We start from the raw sequence: 9,847 nt of genomic DNA, 5'->3' as shown, positions 1-9,847 counted from the left end.
ACACACACCTGCGCACCATGGTCCCCCCCACACCATGTCCCGGGGGCCATGACCAAGGCCATCCACGTGCCCTGCACCACACCCTGAACCCAAGGCATTCCCTGCGCCATGCCACATTTCCCGCACTATGCCATGCGCTACACCCCCATGTGCCCAGCAGCACATCCTGGGGCCATTCCCTGGGCCACGATGGCACAGCCTGTAGCCACTTCCCACACTATGACCACTCCCTGCGCCACGGCCTGTAGCTGCATGCCACACACTGGGGCCGTTGCCCACGCTGGGTGGCCGTAGCCAACAGATATTCCCCGCATCCTCACGCCATGGCCGCTCCCCGCGCCACATCCCCCCATGCACCCTAGGCCACACCCCAGGACCACTCCCCATGCCACATGGCCAGCGAGCACTCTGTGCCGTGGCTGCTTCCCCTTTCCCACCCCGCCCCGTGGCTCTGCACCAGCCCCTGCCCCCCCATGCCACCCCCCCGGACGGAGAGCAGTGGGTAGGGGGCAGTGGAGTGGGGCTGGACCCAGAGTGGCAGGTGGAGTGGGACACGACCCAGAATGGTGGCGGTAGGGGGCCTGGACCTGGAGTGGTGGTGGGGGGAAGAAGAAGACGTGAGCGTGGACGTGAGTCTCCATCCCTGCTCTGCCCCCCGCTTTCATGACGGACATTTTGCTAGTGTGTTTATAGGGAGCCAATTTAATACTTCAATATTTAAATTAACTCAGAGCAGGAACCTATGCTCAGAAGCAAAAGATCATTAGTAAGCAGGACGAGTTGAATGACTGACTTTGCTATTTTAATAGCAATTTGAAAACTGTGGCACAGACGCACTCCACTGTGTAAAACTAACAAGCCTGTCCCCGTTCTAGAATTGTGATACTGGCTGAAACTTATAACCACAGGACCATAAAATGCAAGACTATGAAACTTTGTAGTGGCAGTGGGAAATACCACATGCATTTATGAAGGCAAGGCATGTTATACTGGATCTTCCTTTGACTTCATTCAGTTTTTATCTCAAACTCCCTACCACACCAATCGTGCCAACTGAAAAGAGTTACTTTTCCCTTTGAAAAAGCCCTGGCTGCTTTGGAGAACAGTTCTTAAACTCCCAGCCTTTTAGACCACTTAGGCTTTTGACCCTTTCTAGTGCTGAGACAGCTCTTCTCCAGATGACACGTGAGAACACAGACCTCTCATACCCTGCCCCTCTTCTTTAATCATGACACCGCTTCTGCAATACTGATTGCTCCTTGCAAGCCTCAAATGAGAAGTCAATGTTTTCAGCAGTCTCCTTATCTAAACTACTACTAGTCCATTTCTTGCACAAGTTTTGCAACTCCTCATATCAGAGTGGATGAAGTGCTCCAAGGCTTTACCTTTGTTCATTTTCCTTCTTCAAGTTTTCACATTCAGCTTAAATCTCACATTTGCGTAGATGGTACACAGAATTATAAAAAAGTAGAACTGGAAGAGACCTCGGGAGGTCATCTAGTCCAACCCCCTGCCGCAGACTGGATCAAGCCATCCACTCTATCCAAACCATCCTGTACAAATCCTTGTCTAATCTATTACTAAAACTACCCGATCAACCTTGTCTCACAACTACAAGGCATAGCACCCTAACCTGCCACAGGTGAAGCAGGGGGACCACAGTGGCCAGTGCCCTGGTGCTGCAAGGGCTATTAAAACGGGCCCAAGAGATCCAAGGAAGAGGGCCATGCCCTCTAGTATTGAACTAAGCAAACCTCCCCAGTCCGTACCAACCTGACCTTGGGGTAAAATTCCTTCCAGATCCCAAACATGACAATCCGTCTGACCCCGAGTGGAGTGGCACGCCTCTCTAGCCAGGAACCCCCAGGTTTTTGTCTCACCAGGAGTGCGGGGACACCCCCAGCCTTGGCTGCAGCCAGCATGCAAGGCTGCTGAGGAAGGCAAAACAAAACACAACTTTGACACCTGTAGCAAGGAAGGGGAAAAAAATCCTTCCTGGCCGTGTGCAGCAATCAGTAAAGATCAGAGCACGGGGAAAAACCCAAACACCCCCATTCTGCTCAGCAACCTGGGGACAGCAAACGTTACTCCACATATCACTGCCTTGACGGGACAGCCAGAACCCCTCGGTCAGTATGCATCCCCTCCACAAACCTTACACCCCCTGCTTTAAACTCCTTGCATAGCTACCCAGCAATCCACGGGGGGCTCCTGGGTTTCTAACGGCTGCCCTTACCAAGCACTCCAGGCATTGCTCCTCCCAGATCAACCCAGACCAATGCTTATCCAACCAAATTTCCACAGCTTCCCTAGGGAGTCTATTCCACTGCCTCACAGCCCTAAGGGTGAAACAGGCTTTCCCTGATCCTCTATCTACATCGATTTTGCTGCACCTTCAAACTACGGGTCTGCATCCTGCTCTCTGCAGCAACCCAGATAAGGTGATCACCCTCTTCTTTATGGCACCCCTTCAGATATGTGTTATGACTGCTATCATGTCTCCTCTTAATTGCCTCTTCCGCGAGCTGAACATGCCGGTACCTATTTCTTTCCATCTATGGCTTGCCTCCCAAGCGCTTTATCATTTTTGTTGTCAGCTTGTGGACCCTCTGCAACTTTTCCACGTCCTTTTTAAAATGTGGAGTCCACAACAGCACACAACACAATCCCACATCCCGCTTTGTTCATTTTGAGTCTTCTTTTTCCCCAGCTCGACCAACCTCCTGAAGCTGGATGAAGGATACCTAAATTACAATCCACCTGATGCTAAAACACAAATGAGTTAGGGAATCTGGTTACAACCAGTTGCCTCTCTGGACAGGTCAGAATTTGTAGTGCGGACAAGTCTCGTGGTCCATGAGCAGACAGGCATGGCCAAAGCTTTTAGTCCAGTTTCAGGCAAGAGTGCAATTCAGCCAAGCCTGCAAAAGGTAGTTAGGTTCCCTTATTTGACTGTCTTTGTGGTCTGGATGCACCTCTATTACAAGCCGCCATACTCTGACTTCACCAACATGACTGCAATTTATCCTGGGTATCAATCTTTTTTCTTACTACATCTCACTTTTCTATACACTTCTTTACAGCTACTTTTCCAATGCAGTAAGAATTCATTTTTATTTTGACTTTGCTTCTGCCAAGATCTTAGTTTGCAACGCCACCGCTTCCCATAACAATTTCTAAGATTTGTTTGATAGTCCTTCCACATCCTAACTTTTTAAATCTGTATCCAGAAAGTTTTAGCTAGGCTGCTATGATACTCAAAGTAGAACTTCTTTGTTCTCTGCCCAACCAGAGAGCCCAGTTTCCCATCTGTTTCCAAAATCGAGGTCTCTCTCCTTCCATGCAAATTCAATGATTTACTTCTCCCTTGTTCGACTTATTTTTTTTAACCTGTAGGCCTGTTCCAACAGTTTTAACCTCTTGTTCCCTTTATCACAACCCTCCACGGCTGGGGGTTTGTTCTACCACTTAAATTCAACCTACAACTCCACCCCTCTCCCCCAACCAAGCACTTTCTGATTTCAAGGTAAGATTGAAGCTTTTCTACTTTTTTTAAGCTAATGACTCTGTCCATGAAGCGCTATGATACAGCACATTAAACGGTCTATATGAAAATAAAGTTGGTTGTATTGATGGCCTTCATAAGTAGGAACTGAAATTGAGTTGAATTAAGGGAGTTAAACACAGCGTTTATCTAACTTTCATCCAGTTTTCTCAGGTTGTGTGATAATTATAGACATACAGTTAGGCTGATGAAAATATAATCAAGTGTAACACATGAACATCACCAACAACCACCGGTCCTATCAGTGTAAGATAGTCTGCTCTAATCTCCATCTTCCACTAGGGCTTGAATGTTTTAATGACAAACCCACTGGCTGAAGGCAGTGCCAAGTAGAAACATAAAGGCTGTTTCTTTGACTGTATCTTCACTTTGAAGTTTTGCTGGCATAGAAAGTCATGCTGGTCACAAGTGCTGGGGCTGGGGGCAGGGAGAACTACATCGCTCACCTACACTGCTGTGCAAGCAAAAGTCCTGCTATAGAGATTGTTAATGCTGAAAAAAAGATCCTCTTTTGCCAATATAACTAGTTTTGTTCGGGTACTGGTTCAAGCTATCTCAGTGACAGAAACTCTTCCGCCAACGTAAACTGCATCTTCACTAAAGGGGCATCAATAATGTGGCTAGCAGGGCCTTTTAAAAGCAGACAAACTTTATTTCATATGGAGTTGTGTATACGACTCCCATCCAGTCCTTTCCAAGAACTAGCTAAACGTATAACTGAGTATTAGTGCATCCATAACTGAATGAGGCACATCCGGAGAGATGGGATCTGTTCTATTAAGTAGCATGCAACTATTCTTGAAGCCTATTTGGTCAGAGGGGCACAGAAGATGTCATAGAGAAAATATAGAGCGAATGCAAAACAGTGAAGTACAAAGCACATCAAGGAACATGAAGACAACGGGAAATGGAACTGGGAAAATAGACAAAAGAGGAAAAATCCAAGGGATAGCAGAAAAAGGAAAAGGAGGAGACAATAACTAAAAGGTATGAGAGAAAGCACATAAACAGGAAGGCTAACGTGTGCTAGTCTAGAAAAGTTTCCCCTAAAACAGGGACGAGGAGAGTAATCTGATGTGAGACAAAGGAAATTAGAAGGAAAATGGAGAATCATTATACAAAAGGAGAGAAAAATATGTATTCTAGGTTTTCAATAATTCCTCCATTTGGCTAGAGGAACCCAGCAAATACCCTTTGCAATTTATAAATACTAATTTTGAAGCACCATATCAACAATGCAAAGCTGCATTACTAATGGGGGATGGAGGTGAATTCAAAATGCTGCTTTCGGAGGAGCATGGATCAAAGCTGGTGAACTTGGTTGGTGGGTTAGCTCTAGCACGGCGACCTGCAGAGGGACTAGGAGGCATTTTCTTTTTTCCCCTAATATGAAAATGATTTAAGAGGATTTTTGCAAAGGTTCTCTCTTCATAGCTCATTTTGCATCTCTACCACCGTACATGTAGAGGGGTCCCCCCCACCATTCTCCTTCCTAATGATCAAGAGAACCAGTGACGAATTAGTAGATTCCAAGCAAAAAAAACAACTTCTGGCAATGTAAATAGAGAAAAGGAGCACAGTCTGATTTTTTAACACTAAATCAGAAGAGATGCCAGGCTGCATGTGCAGGCTGCAAACACCTCGCACACAGCGAGCAGATTAATTTCAACAGTATTAAGGCAAACAGGGAGCCGCAATGTCATTTTTGAAACCACTCTAGGCTACAGCCACTCTAGAAGTACTACAACCTTGATCATAAGAGGAAACCTCTGTGCCAGTAGAGATTCCCACTGGTTCAGTAGGACTCCCCACAGGTACGACACTTAAATTAATCACTACAGATAAGACCAGACCGTTTCTGTTGCTGCCACCTGATAAATGCAAAGCATTTTTTTGCTGGCATCCCACAAAGCTAAACTCAATATTTGCTGACTTTAAATTATACTGCTTATTTCAAATCTCTGCTGCTTTTCATTGGGACACGTTGACGGTATACTCTACTGTAGGTTTACTGTTTATTTTAAAGGGCTCACAGACCATCAGGTACTCAGAAGTTTTTATTAAGGGAAATTTTTAGATAACTATATTTCAAAATCCAAATCTCTTTTAAAAAAAAAAAAGTAAAACCGTAATCCCATTTTCCTTTATATTTTTAAAAGTTACACACAACAGTACAATCTGTTTAAAGAATAACAAATTGCAAGATGTTTCAAAGCATGGAAGACTGGCAAAGTGAATGTAGTGTAAAGATTTACAACTACTGAAAACTCATGTGCCAAAAAAAAAAGCTCTGCCAATTATACCATGTAGCATAATAGCTGTAATTCCAGATAGATTAAAACTATTTACTTTTATAATCCACATCCAATTACTTAGCTGTGCTCCAAAGGCTTAAAAATTAAGACTGCAATGTGGAAATTTTAAATCTTCAAGCCTGTTGCATTAAATTAATTGGTATCCTTCCATCTTAGGTGTTTTAGCAATTGTGTATTAAGATTTGCCATGCTTCCATTATACAGATTCTTCTTCTCTCCACATTTCTGTCAAATATTGTTCATCTTTGTCTCCTGGAATTAAGAAATACCTTTATTTACTCTTCCCTTATTCACCTGCAGTTCTTACAGACTGGCTCTGGGAACAGCACTTTTATTATTGCTGTAGAGGGAACATAAGCACAATATATTATTTGTAGCAGAGCTCACTCCATGTTTTTCTGTGAATAGCTGATTTGATGAAAATGTAGCTTTGGTCAACCCACAGCTACTTATGTGCTTGGTCTGAATTTACAAATAGTTCCAGCTGAACTTTGAGGAGCCAGGTTCACAGCATGAACAAGGAGGAAGAAAGCCATTCCCCTTCCGTCCCATAACCCAGTGGCTACACTACTCGTCATCAAGGATGTGGGAGACCAGAGCGCAACTTCCTCCTTGGCGCGAGGGTATCTAAATCCACGTGGACAACATCCCCGGAAAGCCTCGGGACTTGGAGAACATCAGTTTTCTGGAGTGGGTTTCCTCCCCTGTTGCATTTTATACTTAAACGTTCATTAGTAAGGAAAAAGAGAATAACTCTTCAGCTTGGCATTTAGGGCACAGAAGTAGGTCATCTGGATTCCAGTTCTTCTCCAACAACTATTTAAGTATTTTATACCTAGAGGTACAACTTCTCCAGAAGAGAGAACCTGCAACCAGAATACTACTTATCTTGGTGGTTAGGGTCCTCTCTGGGAGGTACGGGCTTAATAATCTTCCATCTACATGTGCCTATTAACCGCCAGCAATAAGCTCCGAAACCTACTGCTGCCAGGCGCGTCTGCGCACACACCTGGACCGCAGCACATAGAGCCAAGTCAGAGCAGCCCCGGCTGGCAGGGGGCTTGGGGGAGGTCAGCCTGCCACGCTCCAACCGGGCTCATCGTGCTGCGGAAGGGCTGGCTGGGGCATGAGGGCTCTTCAGCACTGGGCTAGCCACCAGGCAGCTCCTGCACTATAAGCACCTTTGTGCCCCAGTCATCCACGTCCATGTCTACACGTGCACCATTGCACATGGAAGAACCTGCAGCAGGGCAGTGCTTGTATTTGCAAGTACTAGCCTGATGCAGAGTTTATTCATTTTGTGTGCCCTAACAGGGGTGCACATGTAGATACTGAAACATTTACTGCAGTTAATTAGTCAACAATGCAGTAAACAGCTGGTGTAGACACACCCAGAGGAAGGAACTGAGCAAAAGGGATAACGGAGTCCTCCTCTTCCTCCACCCCATTTTTCTGAATCATGCCTAACCCAGCCCTTCATTTCCACTGCTCAGCTTTCATTAAAGGTGACAAGCTTCAGAAGTGGTTACTTTTCTTTCAGCAAAAAAAAAAAACAACAACAAAACCCAACAAAAAAAAACAAATGACATCGAAAAATGCTGATTGGACTGAAGCAAGAGAGAGCTTTTGCCCAGCCAAAAAGAAAAATTATTTTTACACCCTTAAATAATGACTATTTTATTTAGCTCCTCAGTATCTGAACAGAAGGATGTGTCTAGTAAGTGCTCAAAATTTAGAGCAATAAGTATCAAATTTAAGGCAGGACAAACTTCTGACCTAAGCTACTAGTCAATATTCCTTTAAGGTAAGTAAGCATAAGTGATTGCTAGCTCAATTTTTCCTTTTATGGACCTTCCGATGTTTTAACAGAACGCGATAAAAAAATATTACAGGATCTAGGCTAAATACTTGTTTTATTATTTTTTAAAAAGCATTGAGTTTAAATTCTAAAAATCATTTTGGAGCATGTATAATCAATATTATTCAGAAAGCGCTGACATGTTACATTATACATCAATACAAATGAAGAAATGCTGATTATTGCTCCCATGCATCCAGCACACCTACCAGATATACCTACTAAACTGTGGCATATACATCACTGCGCATTACAATGTACACAATAAAGAAAAATACTTCCTGTTGAGGAACCCATGTAGCAGCATGATCAACTGGAAAGACTGGTTCAAATGTTAATCAGATTACAAGTGAAAACGGCAAAGGTGGTTTCACGCAAGACCCTATTAGCTCGAGTCACAAAGCTGCACCACTGAGTGCGACCGTTGTCCGTGTACCCGAGTGGAACGGGGTGGCGATGCACACCTGGGCTGACGCCCACCGGCAGAAGCGTGCAGAGCACCTCTCTGTACTATGCCTACCTCAAGACGGGGATTTAGCTCCTCATTTGCATGAACACTAATTTCACTCATCTTAAATTAGAAAATGAGAGCCATTTCACTAAAAGTGAGCTTTACTGCTCACCTGGAAAAGCCAATCAGGAGCTCCAGTCCATTGATTTCTGACAAGACAGCAGACTCAGGCACGCTCAATCCCTTTCCTCTTCTCAGACGGTAACCGTGTCCTTTTATCTTCTAATATAACCCTCGCGGCTGATTAAAGGGGGCAGTGAATTGCTCCCAGCGAAAATACCTCTAGCCAAGGTCAGCAGCCATAATAGTTGGCCTTAAAGAAGGGTTTCTTGGATCTCTGACAACCGCCCCAAACAAAAACTAACCTGACCAGAAACTTGGCCTGCTCGTTTTTACAGCGCTCTCGAAGACTACCAGGCACAGAGAAATGAAAGGGCGACACTTTTACTTGGCAGAAGGCAGGATCCACTGCGACCACAAGTGACGATCCTGGTGCTCCTACCAGAAACAGGTATCCAGGCTGTAGCCGTATGGCACCGTAGTACTACAAGTCCTGACTATCGGAAACAGTAATTCGAGGAAAGCATCTTTTCCCCAAACAGGACACTCCTTTGAAGTCCCTCAATCCGCCCCAAGATGCCCAGGATACGGGAATCTCAGCTCCGCGCTACTCTGCCTTCTCACAGCGCTGCACAAAAGGTGACATCTCCGCTGCCACCGAGCCACTCCGCGTGCTGGACCATTTTTCTCAATTCACCGATTTCTAACACATCCTGTGCACACTGGTCTGCACGCCAACTTAGGGGTTTTAGGTTTGTTCCTCAACTTATTCGCTTGAAACGTTTTTAAAACGAGCGTGAAGTCCACATACCGTGGCCTCTCGGCCCTCCTGCAAACGGGGCGCTGAAAGGATGCTTTAGTCAAACACAAAAATACAAAGTTTGGTAAAAAAAACTAAGCTTAGTAAAACAGGACAGACAGAAATGGTGTCTTTCGGTCTAACAAGTAATTCTGCGCCCTTCCCCTGAACGCTTCTCTGCAGCTCGGGCGTTTCCTTCCCATCGGCACCGCACGCACGGAAAAACTGAAGAGAAGAAGGGGCGAGGAGAAAAAAGGATTTAGGATGTCGGGTTTTCACAGAGCAGCGGTGACCTGGGGAGCGATGTCGGTTTTGAAAACCGCTCCTTTCCAGCCACGCCAGTGACGAGCACTGGTGACGAGCGGCCCGCGTGCGGCGAGCCAGCACGCTCGAGGCGGGACGGCTTTCAGCAGCGCGATGGGGGGCCAGAACCACAGCGCATACCTTGAGTTCAGGTGCAAACCCATTCACGAGCGTCCGGCAGGCGCGACGCAGCGCAACGAGCAGTGCCGCGCGGTGCAGCCAAGCGACCAGGCGCCCCAGCAGCCCCCCCCCTGCCCAGCTGTGAAGTGCGCAGCACTGCACGGGGAGGGAAGGCGCGGGCACTGTCAGCGACAAGGCCGGGGAGCGCCACCGGGCTCGGCCCTGGAGCGTGGACAGCCGGCAATTGCCTGCGTGACAAGGGGGGGAACCCCCAAAACCGCAGCGGGGCCCCCCAGGGAACTCACGGGGGGGACCC

The sequence above is a fragment of the Alligator sinensis genome, unplaced genomic scaffold (assembly GCF_000455745.1).
Source record: "Alligator sinensis unplaced genomic scaffold, ASM45574v1 scaffold358_1, whole genome shotgun sequence".
Classification (NCBI taxonomy): Eukaryota; Metazoa; Chordata; order Crocodylia; family Alligatoridae; genus Alligator; species Alligator sinensis.
The sequence above is the reverse complement of the archived record's forward strand: the minus strand, read 5'-3'. Positions refer to the sequence as shown.